This window comes from Oncorhynchus mykiss, chromosome 26, assembly GCF_013265735.2.
Source record: "Oncorhynchus mykiss isolate Arlee chromosome 26, USDA_OmykA_1.1, whole genome shotgun sequence".
In the NCBI taxonomy this organism is placed as follows: Eukaryota; Metazoa; Chordata; class Actinopteri; order Salmoniformes; family Salmonidae; genus Oncorhynchus; species Oncorhynchus mykiss.
In genome coordinates this window covers 25,811,203-25,831,198 of record NC_048590.1, presented here as the reverse complement: position 1 = coordinate 25,831,198, position 19,996 = coordinate 25,811,203, and the positions used below count along the sequence as shown (strand labels likewise).

Sequence of the window (19,996 nt, the reverse complement as noted above, 5' to 3'; positions counted from 1 at the left end):
CCCCCGTACCAGGCTGTCTCTCCGGCCCATCCTTACAGGGGCTCCCTCTCCAGCGCTGCCGGAGTCTCCCGCCTCTCCGGCACTACCAGAGCCTTCCTCCTGTCCAGCGCTGCCGGAGTCTCCCGCCTGTTCGGCGCTACAAGAGCTACTCAGTCCGGCGCTTCCAGAGCCTTCCTCCTCTCCAGCGCCGCCAGTGCCGCCCGTCTGTCCAGCGCCGCCAGTGCCGCCCGTCTGTCCAGCGCCGCCAGTGCCGCCCGTCTGCCCAGCGCCGCCAGTGCCGCCCGTCTGCCCAGCGCCGCCAGTGCCGCCCGTCTGCCCAGCGCCGCCAGTGCCGCCCGTCTGCCCAGCGCCGCCAGTGCCGCCCGTCTGCCAGGAGCCGCCAGTGCCGCCCGTCAGCCAGGGGCCGCCAGTGCCGCCCGTCAGCCAGGGGCCGCCAGTGCCGCCAGTCAGCCAGGGGCCGCCAGTGCCGCCAGTCAGCCAGGGGCCGCCAGTGCCGCCAGTGCCGCCAGTCAGCCAGGGGCCGCCAGTAAGCCAGGGGCCGCCAGTCAGCCAGGGGCCGCCAGTGCCGCCAGTCAGCCAGGGGCCGCCAGTAAGCCAGGGGCCGCCAGTGCCGCCAGTCAGCCAGGGGCCGCCAGTAAGCCAGGGGCCGCCAGTGCCGCCAGTCAGCCAGGGGCCGCCCGAGCAGCTGCCCCTCTGTCCAGAGCAGCTGCCGCCCCTCTGTCCCGAGCTGCTATCACCCCTCTGTCCCAAGCTGCTGCCGCCCCTCTGTTCCGAGCAGCTGCCCCTCTGTCCCGAGCAGCGGCTCCTCTGTCCCGAGCAGCTGCCCCTCTGTCCCGAGCAGTTGTCCCTCTGTCCCGAGCAGCTGCTTCACCTCTGTCCCGAGCTGCCCCTCTGTCCCAAGCAGCCCCTCTGTCCAGTGGGGTCATTGAGAGGGGTGGCCATGGTGAGAAGCCACGGAGGCGGACAATAAGGCGGACTAAGACAATGATGAAGTGGAGTCCGCGTCCCGCGCCAGAGCCGCCACCGCGGACAGACGCCCACCCAGACCCTCCCCTATAGGTCAAGGTTTTGCGGCCGGAGTCCGCACCTTTGGGGGGGGAGGGGTACTGTCACGTTCTGACCTTGATTTCCGTTGTTTTGTATTTATTTAGTATGGTCAGGGCGTGAGTTGGGTGGGCAGTCTATGTTTGTTTTTCTATGTTTTGGGGCATTTCTATGTTTTCGGCCTAGTATGGTTCTCAATCAGAGGCAGGTGTCATTAGTTGTCTCTGATTGAGAATCATACTTAGGTAGCCTGGGTTTCACTGTGTGTTTGTGGGTGATTGTTCCTGTCACTGTGTTTGTTGTCACAGGATAGGACTGTTTTGCGTTTTCACATTTCTTGTTTTTGTTAGTTTGTTCATGTGAAGTTATTTATTAAAACATGAATCAAAACAACCACGCTGCGCTTTGGTCCGCCTCTCGTACAGACGAACGTCGTTACACTGGCTATCTGTAAATAAATTAAAAATGTTGACGTCTGGTTTGCTTAATATAAGGAATTAGAAATTATTTTTACTTTTACTTTTGATACTTAAGTATATTTTGGCAATTACATTTACTTCAGAGGTGGAGGGAGAGAGAGAGAGAGACAGCTGCATGTGAGCTCTTACATTTTTCAACATGTTTTTTGCAAAAATATAGATTTTGAGTTAGATCAACTTAATCACTCTGAGAGCTTAAGGCTACCCTCGACAGCATAACCTTCACTCCAGATCAAAACTCCAAACCTACAACCTAATTTATGGACAACATTACCTGGAAGGATTAATACACCATCCAACCTAGAACTGAGACAGACCAGACAGACCAGATACAACTTCAATTAGCGCAGAGGTGTGGAGTGAGAGGTGTCGAAGCCTTTGAGGCCAACATATGGCAGGCTACCACACCCAAATCCAGAGGCCTTGAAGCCCGCTCCTGTTCAGAGATCATCCACTGGAGTATTCTACAATAAATCTGCCTCCAGAAATAAAAGCTTCTCCCACGTGGGTGTGACACCTTCTCCTGTTGTCTGCTGCACTGCTGCTTGGATTCCACCTGGCGATTTGTTCGCCGTCTGCTCGGGTTGTCTACCCCTGTCTTGTACAGGTACCCCCACCACACTCCCCCCTCTCTACTGAGCTTTCGTTCGCCTCCAGCACACAGGCACTGTTGGGGCGAGTGACTCTGAACTTACAATGGCTATCCCCAAGTCGTTATATATTTTTTTCTTGTGCATTTTGATATTTGCCTCATGACTCCTGCATGCTTTGTTGACTATGAACTTTCATCTTTACCCAACTGTGGGACAGAATATGTTTGTTCCCACACTCGGGATTCCGACTTTCTATTGGTTACACAGACTTTTTGCCTCCCATCCTATTCTAACCACCTCTCGCCGGGTTTGTTTTCATGTTACCTGATGAAATTGCTGTATAATATGATCTTGTTGCCATATAATACACATTCAAATGTCATAAATCAACACTGCAGAGCTCTCCCTGTCCTCTGCCGTGCCTTGATTGTATTACTGTTGATGATATCTAGAAATGTATATGTACACCCGGGCCCATCTACTGTTGCTAGCCTGAATTCTGACTTGTGCTCTGATATCTGTTTCACAGACTTCTGCTCTCGTAAAAGCCTGTGTTTTCTGCACGTTAACAATAGAAACTTATTACCGAAAATGGATCAATTGAAAGTGTGGGTTCACAGCTCCAATCCAGATGTGTTCGTCATTACTGAGACGTGGTTAAGAAATAATGTTTTGAATACTGATGTTAACCTTTCTGGTTATAACCTTTTTCAGCAAGACAGAACTTGGGGGAGTGGGAATCTTTAACAAGGATCACCTTCAGTGCTCGGTTGTCTCCACCAAGTCTGTCCCCAAACAATTTGATTTGCTGGTTTTAAGCATTTAACTTTCAAAAAGCTCTTCATTGACTGTTGCTGGTTGTTATCGTCCTCCATCAGCCCCGGCCTGTACCCTTCCAGCCCTAACCTCTCTCCTGGCCCCTTACACTAAGTCTGAATTTTTCCTGCTAGGTGACCTAAACTGGGACATGTTTAAACCACCTGACCAAGTCCTAAAGCAATGGAACTTGCTAAATCTTTCTCAGATTATTACCAATCCTACAAAGTACGACTCCAAACACCCAAAAAAGGCTACTCTCCTCAATGTTATCCCCACAAAAAGTCCTGATAGGTATCAGTCTTATGTAATAACCTTAGTGATCACTGTTTTACAGCCTGCGTTCGTAATGGCTGCTCAGTGAAATGACCTGTCCTGATTTGTCATAGACGCTCGCTAAAAATAAGCAATGAGCAAGCCTTCCTTCATGGCCTGGCCTCTGTAAATTGGTATAGAATCAGCTTGATCCCCTACGTCTGTCATGCCCTGACCTTAGAGAGCCTTTTTATGTCTCTATTTGGTTTGGTCAGGGTGTGATTTGGATGGGCATTCTATGTGTTGTATTTCTTTGTATTTGGCCGAGTGTGGTTCCCAATCAGCGGCAGCTGTCTATCGTTGTCTCTGATTGGGATTTATACTTAGGCCGCCTTTTTTTCCACCTATGTTGTGGGATCTTGTCCTTGTATTGTTGCTGTTGAGCCCTGCAAGGCTGTACATTTCATTGGTTCTCTTTTTCTTGTTTCGCGGGTTATCATTAAAGAATATGAGTAACCTACCTCACGCTGCATCTTGGTCTCATTAGTACGACGGACGTTACAATGTCGAAGACGCTTGGACCTTCTTCTTTGATATTTTCAGTAATATTTGTTTTAAACACGCCCCCATGAAGAAAAGGAGAATTAATAACAGGTTCAACCCCTGGTGCGACCGTGATCTTGCAGAGTTACTCCACCTCAAGAATTGCATTTGGCGAAAGGCTTGGCACACGCATGCTCAGGCTGACAGGCTCTCGTTCAGGCAAATGAGAAATAAGTTCATTAAAGCTATCCGGAGGGCCAAAGTTAGTTACTCTAAGGAGCAGTTCTCTCTCTGTGGGTCTAAACCCAAGACTTTCTGGAAAGCGGTTAAAGACCTGGAGAATAAACCCTCCTCCTCACAGCTGCCCATGTCCCTTAAAGTTGATGATGTGGTTGTTACAGACGAAGCACATGGCTGGGCTTTTTAATCACCACTTTATTAAGTCAGGATTCCTATTTGACTCAGCCATGCCTCCAACATTTCCTGATCTCCCACCCCTTCTAATGGGACTAGCCCCGATGCTCCTCCCTCTTCTTCCCCTGCCCCACTACAAAGTTTCTCCCTGCAGGCGGTCACTGAGTCCGAGGTGCTGAAGGTGCTCCTTAAACTTGACCCCAATAAAACATCTGGTTCAGATGGTTTAGAGCCTTTCTTCTTTAAGGTTGCTGCCCCTATAATCGCCAAGCCTATCTCTGACCATTTTAACCTGTCTCTCCTCTCTGGGGGTTCCCATTGCTCGGAAGGCAGCCACGGTTTGTCCTTTATTTAAAGGGGAGATCAAGCTGATCCTAACTGTTATAGGCCTATTTCTATTTTGCCCTGTTTAACAAAAGTGTTGGAAAAACATGTCAATCATCAACTGACTGACTTTCTTGATGTCTATAGTATTCTCTCTGGTATGCAATCTTGTTTCTGCTCAGGTTATGGATGTGTCACTGCAACCTTAAAGATCCTCAATGATGTCGCCACTGCCTTTGATTCTAAGCAATGTTGTGCTGGTATTTTTATTGACTTGGCCAAAGCTTTTGATACAGTAGACCATTCCATTATTGTGGGCCTGCTAAGGAGTATTGGTGTCTCTGTATTGGGTCTTTGCCCTGGTTTGCTAACTACCTCTCTCGAAGAGTGCAGTGTATAAAGTCAGAACATCTGCTGTCTCAGCCACTGCCTGTCACGAAGGTTGTACCCCAAGGCTCGATCCTAGGCCCCACGCTCTTCTCAATTTACATCAACAACATAGCTCAGGCAGTAGGAAGATCTCTCATCCATTTATATGCAGATTATACAGTCTTATACTCAGCTGGCCCCTCCCTGGATTTTGTGTTAAACCCTCTATAACAAAGCTTTCTCAGTGTCCAACAAGCTTTTTCTGCCCTTAACCTTGTTCTGAACACCTCCAAAACAAAGTGGTTTGGTAAGAAGAATCACACCTGTGGGGAGAGGGGCATTACTACCTCTGAGGGTTTAGAGCTTGAGGTAGTCACCTCATACAAGTACTTGGGAGTATGGCTAGACAGTACACTGTCCTTCTCTTAACACATATCAAAGCTGCAGGCTAAAGTTAAATCTAGACTTGGTTTCCTCTATCGTAATCGCTCCTCTTTCAACCCAGCTGCCAAATTAACCCTGATTCAGATGACCATTCTACCCATGCTAGATTTATAGTAATTTATAGATCGGCAGGTAAGGGTGCTCTCGTGTGGCTAGATGTTCTTTACCATTCGAACATCAGATTTGCCACCTATGCTCCTTATAGGACATATCACTGCACTCTATACTCGTCTGTAAACTGGTCATCTCTGTATACCAGTCACAAGACCCACTAGTTGATGCTTATTTATAAAACCCTCTTAGGCATCACTCCCCCCTATCTGAGATCTATACTGCATCCCTCATCCTCCACATACAACACCTGTTCTGCCAGTCCGCATTTTGTTAAAGGTCCCCAAAGCACACAGACCCCTGGGTCGCTCGTCTTTTCAGTTCACTGCAGCTAGCGACTGGAACAAGCTGCAAACAAACACTCAAAATGGAAATTTGTATCTTAATCTCTTAATTCAAAGACTCAATCATAGACACTCTTACTGACCGTTGTGGCTGCTTTGCGTGATGTAATGTTGTCTCTACATTCTTGCCCGTTGTGCTGTTGTCTGTGCCCAATAATGTTTGTACCCTGTTTTGTGCTGCTACCATGTTGTGCTGCTGCCATGTTGTGTTGCTACCATGTTGTTGTCCTGTTGTGTTGCTACCATGCTGTGTTGTCATGTGTTGCTGCCATGCTATGTTGTCTTAGGTCTCTATGTATTATTGTGTTGTCTCTCTTGTAATGTGTGTTTTGAGCTATATTTTAATTTTAAATCCTAGCCCCTGACCCGCAGGAGGCCTTTTGCCTTTTGGTAGGCCGTCATTGTAAATAAGAATTTGTTCTCAACTGACTTGCCTAGTTAAATAAAGGTTAAATAATAATTTTGATGCTTAAAAATATTTAAAACCAAATACTTTTAGACTTTTACTGGGTGACTTTCACTTTTACTTGAGTCATTTTCTATGAAGGTATCTTTACCTATTACAATTACGTACTTATTACACTATTGACAATATGATACTTGATAAGTCCCACTGATGTGAACAATGCTGATGTAAATGTATTCCTCTGGCTGCTTGTCTGCAGACACCCTCCTTCATCTGAGCCCCAGAGAACACTCATACTCCGTTATCATGTCAGAAAATGTTCAGTGATGACCAATCTCCATGATCAATAATTTGATGGGATTCATACAGATTCATTATGGGTTATGGCATCCCCTACACTGTGATGGAAGCTCTGGGGTTCCATGAGTCCCTCTAGTAATCAACCGATTGATTCTTAGCTAGGGAATGTGGTGGTTGGGTGATTCGTGGAATAATTCATGGGATTCATGCTTTTAATCCCCTCTCTGCATGCATGAACAATCCACACAGTTTATAGGCCACAGGCACAGATGAAATAAATAACCTCAAGGAGCTTGAGCCATTTTTCTAAACGTCTTCACATTTTGCATATTCATTATTAAGAGTGGACTAGGGTTTTATATGGAGATTTTAAAGATTTGAAATGGATCCTCTCAATAGTAAACACAAACACACAGCTCCACGTTAATGAGCTCACAGCTTATTACAGCGTGCAAAACCTAACGGCAACAGGAAGGAGGCAGGTGCTCTGTGTACCTTCTGTGCGTCTGCAGGGATTACGGCGCTGCGTTTGGCATATATAACTAAATCACTTTATACAGTATCTTCCCTAACACTTTTAAAGAGATCTGTGTAGGGTGTTTAGGGTAGGGTTTTAGCTAAGCAGTTTTATTGGTCTTCATGGTAGGTCTTTGGGGGATGGACTCCAATTTCCTCTTTGGACAGTATAGTGCAGTATGTGTGGTGTGTGTTTGTGTATTTGTATTTTGGAAGCCTGGCATACTTCTAAACTGATGTTGCAGTGTTTAAAGATATGTTTTTTTTAATTCAAAATTCACATGCATGTCATAAGTCTATAATAATAGAGGCAGATCTCTGAACTTTACGTTATCTTGTTCAAAGCTGTAAATGGACCCAGAGGAGAATGTCTGTTTGTTTTTCATTACTGTCTGTGCCCCATTCTGTTGACCCGTCGGATGGGTGGTCACAGATGAGATTAAGGTGGAACAGGGATATTACATTTCCTGCCCTTGGCCAGTCTCTTCTGACTTCGCTGGCATCAGATAAATTCACAATAAATGAGCCCAGAGAATGGAAGGAAACAGAGGCCTTCAGACAGGAGGAACAGACACTGTAGGTCACCAACGAGAGGGAGTTAGCAGGGGACATGTTTTAATTTTCTCATCATGCTGCATGCTGGGAAAGCTCAGTGGGGCCAGATGTGAGCCTTTAAAAAGAATTGCTTCAGATTGTGGAAAATAATCAGGAAACAAGGAGAAACAACAGGCAGGAAAATTAATATGTGAAGAGAACGTTCTGTGATGTCAAAGGGGATTTGAGAGGTAATAAGATTAACAGGCGCAGTTGGGTCCCCTGGAACAAAAGTCTGGGGCCTTTCTCTCTGCAGGCAGACAGGAGTCAAATAAGGATAACTTATCACTGTGCTCAAATTAGTGAGACAATGCTGCCGCAAAGGACATTGAATCATAATGTTCTCTTTAATTTCATTCATTTCATAAAGTCCCTAATCAAAGAGTTGAATGAGTTGAACATTTTGAAGCCCTCCCAGATATAGGACAGAGAGAGAGAGAGAGAGAGAGAGAGAGAGAGAGAGAGAGAGAGAGAGAGAGAGAGAGAGAGAACACTAGCTTCCAGTCTGTTGACATGATGCCAGGCTAAACCTGACAGGATCATCCTTAAAAATACCATGGGTTGTGAAGCAAACCACAGTCTTTGCTTGAATGAAGTAGAAAAGCAAATAATTTTGACTTGGAGAAACGTTGTTCTTGAACTACAGTATGAAACATAAGTTACATCGATGAGGTTAGAAAATAGGAGAAAGCTTCGCTTGCTGAGGGCACATGTTTAGCTATGTTAAATACATCAAAGGGGTCTCTTGTAATAGAAACAAAATAGAACAAAAGTTTTGGCAAATAAACTGCAATTTATCTCTGAGGTGTTTTAGTACTAAATGTCGCTTTGCATCATGTAGGAACAACCGTACACTTAAGCTGCGTTCGTCCCACATAGATATATAAAGATGCTTGTCCAGTTAATCTGTGCTGGATTGGTGAAGTATTTATTTGACCTTAATCTGCTTTTTTATGCTGAGGAAAAACAACCAATTGATAAGCCTTGTCAAGTACAGCTTTGGTTTAATCAATTATTCTAATCCAATCCAATGAACTCTCCTCCTGATCAACAGACTTTGAGTAACCGGCCAACAATGCATGGAGACAGCTGCATGTCAGTTCTATGCTACTGGAATGTTATGTATAGATAGCGCTGTACTTATAGCGTGTGGTTCCTGCTGATACTGCAGGTCTTTACCGTTTATGGCCCTTTATGACTTAATGCGAAATTTGCATTCCCAAATGTTGTACAAATTCTGCTCTGCTCTCTCCCAGTCACCAGAAAGTAGCAATAATAACATAATAATAGTGGTGGACTAACACCCGGGAGAAAATCCCTTTGCCCCACTTTTTCAGTTAGAGTTGCAGGCGGAGGCAGCAATTCCGCTCCATTTCTCTGGTGTATACAGCAAGAAGAGCACTGACAATACTCTGAGGAGAGGACACAGTCTGCTCTTGAATGTACTTTTGCCTCTCACATTTTCACCCACATGTCAGGGTGAGCAGTGAGTCACGTATCAGCAGTGCAAGGAGCAGCCAGGCATCATGTGGTCAGAGTAGATCAGGGTCTAATTCCTGACCTCCCATGATCCTCAGTCCCTGACCTCTCATCAGACCCCCTATTGGCCTCATCTGAGGAAATTACCATCGTCAAGAGGATCTCTTTAGGAGATAGGTCATCATGTCAGTGATAATGGCTGCATGGGGGTTTTCTATAGAGTAGAGACATTTAGACAGGAAAGGAACACTGCTGCCTCTGTCCTAATGCATCATCATCTCTGCAAGGGGGAAATTACATTTTTTACCAGATATTGTACTCTAGGCCTATTTCAAATTTCAAATCAAATCAAATTTATTTTATATAGCCCTTCGTACATCAGCTGATATCTCAAAGTGCTGTACAGAAACCCAGCCTAAAACCCCAAACAGCAAGCAATGCAGGTGAAGAAGCACGGTGGCTAGGAAAAACTCCCTAGAAAGGCCAAAACCTAGGAAGAAACCTAGAGAGGAACCAGGCTATGTGGGGTGGCCAGTCCTCTTCTGGCTGTGCCGGGTGGAGATTATAACAAAACATGGTCAAGATGTTCAAATGTTCATAAATGACCAGCATGGTCGAATAATAATAAGGCAGAATAGTTGAAACTGGAGCAGCAGCACAGTCAGGTGGACTGGGGACAGCAAGGAGTCATCATGTCAGGTATTCCTGGGGCATGGTCCTAGGGCTCAGGTCCTAGTTGAAACTGGAGCAGCAGCACAGCCAGGTGGACTGGGGACAGCAAGGAGTCATCATGTCAGGTAGTCCTGGGGCATGGTCCTAGGGCTCAGGTCCTCCGAGAGAGAGAAAGAGAGAAGGAGAGAATTAGAGAACGCACACTTAGATTCACACAGGACACCGAATAGGACAGGAGAAGTACTCCAGATATAACAAACTGACCCTAGCCCCCCGACACATAAACTACTGCAGCATAAATACTGGAGGCTGAGACAGGAGGGGTCAGGAGAGAGTGATCTTCCAAGCCCCTCGTCACTTTTGCCCTATTTCACTCCTACATCTTACCCCACTCATTCCTAGGCACCCAGGGGTAACCGGGTAAATGTAAAATTGTTCTAAGCTGTACCTCACTGTCATTGCTGCATCCACCGTGACTCAGATCCTTCTCAGCGGAACTTGTTTTCACTTCTCCCTAGACCTATATAACGAATGACATACATATAAGATCAATGTAGCATATTCATATGTTTGACAATACTACAGACAATACTAATTTATCTTGAGTGTGTGTCTTTGTAATCACCACGGTATAGCTCTTTACATATTGTGGAAAGCTATTAAAGCTTGAGAACTGTGACCAAGAACTCTGCGACAGGCCTTTTTGAAACAAAAGCTTTTAGGGCAGCCTACCAGTCGGTGCTTGCTGCTCGCCTGCCCGTCCTTGTGTCTGCCACTTCATCTCTCATATCAATTTGTTACTGTCACTTATCTCCATGTTCTCTGTGGGCAGCACAGAACAAGGTCACAAGAGGAAACTCTGTCCCTGAAGTGAGCCTTTTACAAATCAGTGTGTGAAGAGAACACTTTGTCTGAACACCCAGTAGCAATGTTGAGTGTTACGCAGAGCGGAGCAGGTGAACCCAAGAGTAGACTAGACTCAGACGAGGAGATTGGGATAAGGTATCCAAGGTTATTTATTGAAAAGCAGGGGAAAGATGGAGTGCAGGCCTGGGGAAGCTTGGGAGGGTTGCAGGAAGCCAGGTTCTGAGGCTAAGGCTGGAGCGAGAGGAGTTGGGGCTGGGTAAGTAGGTCCGGAGCGGAATCCAAGGAAGCAGTGGAGTGGGTGTTCTAGGCAGAGTGGCAGGACTGACAAGACGTGGGGCTGGAGACTGGGACCAGAGTCAGAGCAGACGGAACTGTAGCGGAGAGAAAACAGTGTCAGGCAAGGGAAAACGGGCACAGCATGAAAACAGGATCTATGCGTGAGCCAATGGCTAAAACGCAGACTGACTGAGTAGAGGCTACGATCTGGCAGCGTGGAAGTAGCAGGGCTGAGTATTTGTAGAGGTCTTGATTATGGAACAGGTTGCAGCTGGTGGGGATCTGCTCCGACTCCAGCACACCTGTCTCCGCCCACACAATCACACACACGCGCACACGCACTGGGGGAGTGGCGGAAGGTCAAGGAGACACAGGATGAGCAGTAGAGGGCATGGCAGGAGCAGATGTAACATTTCGAGGATTCATATCCGTAACCAAGCACCTATAGGAGGCTTGAACAACATTAGTATTTTCCTGAGAAATGTACTGTATTTCCTGACCATGGTCTTTGATAATCTAATAGCCTATGGGTTTGAGCGGTAATAGCATCTAAGTACAGGCATAGCAGGAACACTTGAGAAGAAAATCAATTGTGAGGATTCTCCTGGCTCCGACCTCTTGACAATTTAATGATTTAGCCCATTAGATTGATGCTTTTTGAGTCTCTGAATTATTAACACAAAGATAGACCCATGAGCAGGGATAGAATTACATCAAGAGATTATTAGTGTTCTGACCCATGTGCATAGGGGATATTATTTAATTGAACAACCAGTGCTTGACTTGGGCAGGAGCTCACCAGAGCTCACCGGCACCTCAAATGTTCTACTGCTTGAGCTCCTGTTCCTCCTATAGAATATTAGCACAAAAGTACTGTTGAGCTCTTGCCCCTAAATATAAACAGTACCTGCACCAAAAATGAGTACCAGAACCTATTTCAGTCCAAGTCAAGCACCGTGAACAACAATGACAGTATCTTGTGTATATGAAGCATTGTATGTTATACCTGATTCTGATGTATGCTACTAACTGAATCTGATGCATTTTGGTAGCTATACGAGACCTTTTCAAATCAAAATCAAATCACATTTCATTGGTCACATGCGCTGAATACAACAGGTGTAGACTTTACAATGACATTCTTACTTATGAGCCCATTCCCAACAGTGCAGAGTTAATTAAAAAGTAAAAAAAATATTTGTAAAATGTAAAGAGGAAATAGTAACTCAATAAAAAACAATAACGAGGCTATATACAAGGACTCAGTACCGAGTCAATGTGCAGGGGTACGAGGTAGTTGAGGTAATTGACGTAATACAGTATACTGTGTATAGGGGTAGAGAGGAGTAGAGACAGACTTTGGAGGATAACCGACTGCATGCATGAACCCATTAAGTGAATCTCAGTTATCAATTGTTTCTTCTGAAGCAGAATGGCCATATGTCAGTTATGGAAGTCTGCATTTGTTTCATGTCAAGGCTTTAACAAACCCATTCTACGATGTCCCTTTGACAGAATAAACACAAATTTCTTTGAAATGTCAAACCTATTTAGACAAGGAAAATTTGCTCAAGCAGTGCAAATTGAGGTCACAAAACAAACTGTCTCAGAGCAAAGTTAAAGTCTAACCTCTTGGGAGACACGGACTTGCTCCCTCCTCAAGGCAGATGGATTTCTTGTGAGGTAGCTAGAAGACAAAGGGGTAACTGTAGTGAAGATCGCCATTCATTAGGAATAGACATACTGTAGGTCACTTCCCACTGAAAAAAACTGGTTGAATCAACATTGTTTCCACGTCATTTCAGCAAAAACAATTAAATGTGATGACGTTGAATCAACGTGGAAAATTGACTGGATTTGCAAAAAGTCATCAACATAAGGGAATTTCGCCTTTTCTTCACCCAGTTTGTTACCTAAATCCAATGTCATGGTGAATTCTCGTTGAATTCACATTAGTTGACAACTCAACCAAAAATAAATCCAAAATAGACATTGAACTGATTGATGTCTGTACCCAGTGGGTTCTTATCTTCTGCTTCCCCATTTCCAATGGCAGGTTTGACCAAATGCAGAGTGATGTATAACATGACAAGCCCTCTGCTAGTTGATGGGGTAGTTAGTGAAGATCATTGGATGAGCAGTAGCAGCAGGTGTTGGGCCTGGATTGTTAAACGCTAACTAGTCTTGACATCCTCTCTCCGGGGACTGTGCGAGCCCATCTGGATGCCTTGATGTCTGCCGGCTTTGTTACGGAGCACCGAGCGCATCATGTTTACCCTGTCAATCACATGGTGATTCCTGTCACTCACTGACATATTAGTGTATGTGAGTGTGTGTTTTGAGGCGGAACAACAAACCTGCATTATTGAAAGAGCTACAGCAACACAGGGGACAGATGTCATCACGGAGGAATCAAATGAGGACATCACTGTGTGTGTTGTCGTTTTGTTCATCTCTCTATAAATGGATGCAAGTGCAGGAGGTGCGATGGCTAATTCATTAGATCTTATCACACATAAGAGTAACACACATATTTTATTGCCAAAAAATTGTATTATAGACAATATGAACTGAACAGGAGACAGTAATATATGGGACCAAAAGGGAATTATGTGCTGAAGTGGAGGAGTCAAGGAGCAAACACTGATCAAATCCACTCCGGAAAAGTCTGAAAGGAACCCCATTCATGTCAGCCAAAGACCTTCAGTGGCCGTCAGCCATAGTTGTACATCGTGCTAGGTTACATAAAGTACAGTATAAGGGCCTCGGTAAGTAACAAGTAACTAGTCAACTGTAGGCCTAATCAGGGCAACCCTTAATTCTGTCCTTTCTATTCTGTCCATTTCTATGGTAAGCCCCTCCCTCCATCCAACACAAACACTCTCTTCAATCCAATAGGAACACCATTAACAGTTTGGGAAACTGGAAGCCCAAACATAATTAGCAGTAATCCAGTGATAAGGATTATCTCTAAATTGTATTGTTCCGCTGGCACTGAACACTGCCCAGTGGCCATAGGCTTGTATATCTGAGCCAATGTTGTGGTGTCCTTGTAGCAGTTAAGCAGCCTGCACGAATGACTGCATTATCATGCTGTGTGAAATAGTTGCATACAAACTGTAATAGGGCATGCTTAGTCATGTTTTGTAGATTGCTCATACATTATACAGTAAGAACAGTTGAGAGTAGTGCACTGCGTATGGCTGTTGACATTTTTTTATCATAAGCTCACACCACTGAATTTCTGACCTCCGTCTCTGACTCTTAGCTCACCAGTTGCCCTTATTGATATTGACTATCAATTTTGAGACATTTTCCACCATCCAGATTGAATCACATGGAACAATAACCAATCCTCTAGCTCTCTGGCGTTAAATCCATATACTTAGCAGAAGTAACAAGTCTGAGAGGACCATGTCCTGATCCGGCGCCCTACTGATAGCATAACGTGGACCTCTCTGAACTATGCGTCTGGTGAAATAGATGCACTCTGACACCCCCCGACCTCCTACATGCCCTCTGTGCTTTAAAAGGTCTCTTGTGTACGATCTGAGCTTTCTGCTTTCATACAGCAGTCCAGTCTAATTTGCACTTCAAAGCCACAGCGAAAGAGGGAGGGAGGGAGATAGGTAGTGAGGTAGCGAGGGAGGGAGGGAGGGAGGGAGGGAGGGAGGGAGGGAGGGAGGGAGGGAGGGAGGGAGGGAGGGAGGGAGGGGACAGAGAGCCTTCCAGACTTAGTTTTGATTTCATTAAGTCTGAGAAAGAAGGGGAAATCAATTGGAGTGAGGGTGATGGTTCTCCCAAGTGACTCTGGGCCAGCGTTTCTCTAACATTAGGACAGCCATGCAGGTGCTCTCTGTGCCCAGTTGATATGGTTAGGGATTCAGACTGAGGCTTTGATGAACGAACGAGTCCTCAGCTGTCACTCACAGCACTTGTTGTGTTTGTTTCCTTTGTGTTGGGAGAACATCAAAAGCTGACGGGCAGCTCCCTGCTCTGTTTCCTGTGTGCTAGGCCGCTGACCTCCTGATGCTGTGTCTGCTAGAGATGTCACTCTGCTATTGCTCTGTGCTGTGTCTGGATCCAGAGTGCACTGCTTCCTCTCATTAGTCAGAGTTATAAAGTGGGGAGTGCTGACTGGGTGCTTCGTCTATTAAAAAACTAAATTGGGCTCAGAGGCTTGTCGTAGAGTTGCTTACTACGCAAAGTTATTTGAACATGTTATTTAGAAAATAAAAAACATGGATTTTGTGTAGAGGTGGATCATAGACAAGACTGTTTTAGCAAGACCACCCTTGAGATTTTAACTGAATTTGGATGGCTACAGGGTGAAATACAGAAACACAAAGGGAATGTTTTCTCATGGTTTACAACAGTGTTGTACAACACTCACCGGTCAGTAGATTGAAATCCAACAACAACCCCCTCAACAAAACAAACTAAAACAATCCTCTCTCAGAGAAGGTGATGCATCTCTCCTCACTAAAACAGTGTTCCATCAGCCTACAGCTTCACCGCAGGACTCTAAATGAAGTCCCTGGAAGCACAGTGATATATAAGGCAGAAATAATGTAGCTCCTTCTTCACTCTCAGACAGAGGAACCCACAGAAAACAACATTAGGCCATACATCAACTACACCCACCCTCATTTGAAAGGTCTTGGCAGAAGCTCCCTAGACATGCAAGGGACCCTGTCTCTTCCATATCCCAGTGTCACCAGTAACCAGTGTAAACGAAGGCCGACACCCAATTTGGTGCCACAGCTATGTCCAATCAGGTATATCCAATCACAGCCAGTAAGGTGAGACAAAGTTTGTGAGGTGAGACGAAGGAGACATTAGAGAGATGGATGAGGCTGGGAAACCTGGGGAAGAACATTTGGATCCATGGGAGTTTGGATGGATCAGCCAAGAGGTGAGGCAGGAAACAGGTGTCTGTGTGGACATGTTGTGGTTGTGTCTCAAAGCTCAAAGCTCTGAAGCTGAAACAAAGGAATGTGGAATAATTCATAAGCCTGAAACTATTAGCAGTATTAAAACTGAACACAGAGCACTGCTTAACTTTCCTCTAATCATCAGATATCAATTGTGAATGTATAATATACTCTGTGGAGTATTTTGCAGTTCATTTACCCTCTTCTGAGACATGAGCAACATGACTCCACTGATAGGAGCGAGCATGCATTGCACAATTCACAGTCATTAGGAAGATTCCCTATTCTATTAAAAAGCGTTACTTGAATTGACCTGATAGCCCACTAAATAATAAGCTTGGCTGACACAGAGCATCATTCGTCTCTATTATAAATGATCACATGTAAACAGTACAACTGCAATCTTGAGTTAGAGCCCTTACACCAGTGTTCTATGATATTTTAGGGCAGTCCAGTCATGCCTTGGCTTCATTTTGTTCTTTTAACATTTGAAATTTGGGGTGACACGCCTGTGGCATGTCCAGTTCATGGCTGTTGGTTCTCAACTGTCTCACTAGCTTCTGATATTCTCTGAAGCACTCTAGGAATGGAAAGAAGTGGATTTAAACCCCAAAGGGACACCACCGACACCACTTACGTTTTCCAGCTGCATACCCTTGTAATTCAGTTTTAGGTTTAGCTGCATAGACAATAGCAAAACAGGTTTGGTCTTTCTAACTTCCAGACATAGACTAGCCTACAGTACAAACAGAAAAGATTCAATAGCGGCTTTATACTGCACGCTTTGCCACTTGTGTGTGTGTGCTGGAGAGTTACTTTGGCATTGGATGATTTAAGCTATAACTGAACACAATTTCCCTATAAATGGCCTGTGATTCCACTGGGTCTTTGATTTATCCTATCAGTCTCTCTCTTTCTCACTCTTTCTCTCACTCTCACTCTCACTCTCACTCTCTCTCTCTCTCTCTCTCTCTCTCTCTCTCTCTCTCTCTCTCTCTCTCTCTCTCTCTCTCTTTCTCTCTTTCAGACCTGCGTTTAAAATTTAAAGGGAAGCCACAGTGAGACGGTAAGGACTCAGGGTTTGTTTGCAGGAGGAGGTTAATGGCCACAGACAGGCCTCAGCAGGCTGTACAGAGCGCCAGAGCACCAGAGCATCCAGACTGCTGCGCTGCATTTACTTCTGCTTTGGGGGTTGATTCATACAGAGTCAGAATAAAGGCCATGGCTTTTCATGACCTGGCATATTTATAGGCTTGGATATCCTGTGGGGGTTTAAGACGTCATGTTATTATTTTCTGTGTCTCAGGAATGTTGCTTCTCATGCATTTGTGTCATTTAAAAGTATTGTCTACACCTTGTCATAACAGCCCTATGTGACCAAATATCCACTGCAGCTCCTGGCAAAAATGCAATAGCTCCAGTGTGGTTGAAATCCAGTGTTCTTTGCCTTCACCTTAGATTGATGCTGTGCCAGAGGTGGCATGGTGTAACCATTCCTTTCTACCTGAGTTATATTGTCTACAGAGTAATGATATTTCATTGTATTATTTCTACAGCTGTAAGAACTCTTATGTAACAATTGTAGTAATTGTCTGTCTGGAAATAGACAGCACTTTGAAATGCTACATAGCCACTGGTCATACCCATCAGTGAAGCAGAACTCTGCTGCAGTGTGTCCATAACTTTCCTGGTGTGATTCATTGGTCTTGAATGCTCCCATCCTGTATGCCAGACCAGACTGCACCACACAGGGTCTGTAGCCAAAGCAATACTACAGAATGTTCTCCTGTGAGAAATGAACTGATTCTGTTCATCAGGACATCTGATCTAGATGTATGCATCCATGAGATCCTCTGACCTCAGATGTGCACATCAGAGAGATGTGCAGACAAAACACCAATGCTGTCAGAACACATATCCCCCCACTTACATGACAAGCCATTCAGACGGTCTCCCTAGTCTCACAAATGCAGGTAGAAGTGTGACGTGGTTCACATCTCAAACCGCTGAGGGACTGCCGATTTACTGCCTGCTGTCTGGGATTTGTAATCGGCCTCTTCTTCCACCGTGCCTACACTCACCACACGTTATCCCTCTCTGCAGAACTAGTACTGCATATGCCATAACCTGGAGAGCATTCTGGGACACTGGGTTTTTTGTTGTCTCGGATCAACAATCACTCTTCATCTTGGATGTCAGGCCCTGAGAAATGTAGCTGTCTTGTGCCAGAGTTAGAGTCAGGGGTCAGAGTAGAGCTTAAGCCCGGGCAATCCTCTTCCCCATGCCTCTGCCCTAGCCAAAACACGACATCACATTTTCGCTGCTGCCCCTTAATGCAAACTCTGGAGGGAATAACTAGCACCAGCTCATTTTAGAGTGGTGTTTAAGAAGCATAAGAAATGATCAAACATTCTCACAAAATGCATCAAAATAATGTTAACTTTGCCCTAGCAAACCAAGTCTGAATACTGCAGAACTGGCAATGGCATGGACTCCTTTTCCTAAATAATATTAGCAGCCTGAAATTAAACTTTCACTCAACCACAACCAGAAACGCAATGTTTAAAAAATTGTTTTTCCTCAAAGCATTTCACTTTGTGCTTCCTTTTGGGCTGTGTACTATAGTTAGCCAATTAGACTGGGAAACAATTGAACAGAAAACGATTGAATCCCAGATGTGTCAATGACACTATCTCAAAGTGAACTTTAACAAGTGTCTTTCTCCTGCTGTTTAGTCAATCTAATTGTAAATGGGGCATGTTATAGCCATTGCGCTAACCTTGATTGTTACGATACTATTGACTCCTCTCTGAATTGTAGACCTTGGCTGAATGGGCCCTGGGGTAATCGATAGCAGTGTGGGCTCATTATTCACCAGGGTCAGACGGAGGGGAGAGAAAAAGCATCGCAGCACCAAGGAAATGCAGGAAAGCCATTCATGTAGAGAAGCTAAATTATATTGTCCTCGAGGCACACAATGCAGTAAGATAAAATTGTCTCACTAACACAACAACATCCAAATCCCAGTGCCTGTGTTTGCAAATGGAGCAAATAATGGTGGCTGCCTGGGACACATACACAGTCACCCAAGCAGCTTCTCCCTCTGAGAGGAGCCTAAAGCTTCCTGCTGGGATGTCCCTCTCAGCAGCACAGGACCTCCCTTTTCCTGCCTCCTCCAGCCTTGCTCCAGACTCCCCCAGTCATGCTCCAACCTCCTCCCTCTTCTTTCCTGCTTCAGCCTCTTCCTGCTTCCTTCCTGCTCCAGCCGTTCTCCAGTTTCCTCCAGCCCTGCTCCAGCCTCCTCCTATCTCATTCAGCCTCCTCCTGCCTCCTTCAGCCTCCTCTAGTCTACCCCAGCCTCCTCTAGTCTACCCAAGATTCCTCCCTCTTCCTTCCTGCTCCAGCCTCCTCCAGCGATGCTCCAGCCTCCTTCCACCTCTTCTTGCCTCCTTCCACCTCCTCTTGCCTCCCCCAGTCTCCTTCAGCATCCTCATGCTTCCCCCAACCTCCTCCCGCTTTCTACGTACTCCATCCTCCCCCAGTCTCCTCCAGGCCTCCTCCTTCCTCCAGTCTCCTCCAACTGTAGAAACCTCCCTCTGGTTAGAGGGAGCACAGTTGCACAGTTGCACAGCTTCTGGAAGAGGAAGGGATCTGGGTCTCATTGAGAAGGATGGCCCATTTCATTTGTGGAAATGGAAGTGCTCATGGATCCAATGGTCCTGTCACAGGTTTCTACAGTCACCAGAATGTTCCTTTGAGTGGCTGTGTGGTAGAGGGGAGGGGGCAGTTTCATTTGGAGAGGGAATCATTTGCATTCTGCTCTCCTCATGTCCATGCTACTCCCTCACACTCTCAGACTGAAGTCTAACTGGAGTGGCGTTTGCCTGATGAGTGAAGATACTGTAAGGACAATGGATATGAAAAACTTCCCATTTCTCCTGCCTCCTTATTGTGTCAAAGTCAGAGAGAAGGGCAATGTCCAGTGGTTTAGGTGGAGAGAGAGGTAACGATGCATTAACAACAAATTGCTTCAGCAAATTGGAGACCATTAGTAAAATGGATGTCCACACATAAAAATGGAACTGTAACTGTACTGATTAAAAGCATACATTTTTTTAATCAACAACCTCAGCTTGGTTATTGTCTTTCTCCTGCCAGAGAGTGCAATTAGCTGTGCATTAAAACCAATTACTGTCTAATGGCAAGGAGCGCAGTA

The 19,996-nt window shown here is 45.4% G+C and overlaps 1 long non-coding RNA gene across 1 annotated transcript; it reads right to left on the bottom strand.

Annotated features, from left to right (window-relative positions):
* Positions 1-10,704: 10,704 nt before the first annotated feature.
* LOC118944499 lies at positions 10,705-12,968 on the bottom strand. Its single transcript, XR_005039837.1, has 3 exons — positions 12,760-12,968; positions 12,476-12,533; positions 10,705-10,941 (listed from the first exon to the last, which is right to left on the bottom strand). It is a non-coding gene; the product is annotated as an uncharacterized LOC118944499 (long non-coding RNA).
* Positions 12,969-19,996: the final 7,028 nt, after the last annotated feature.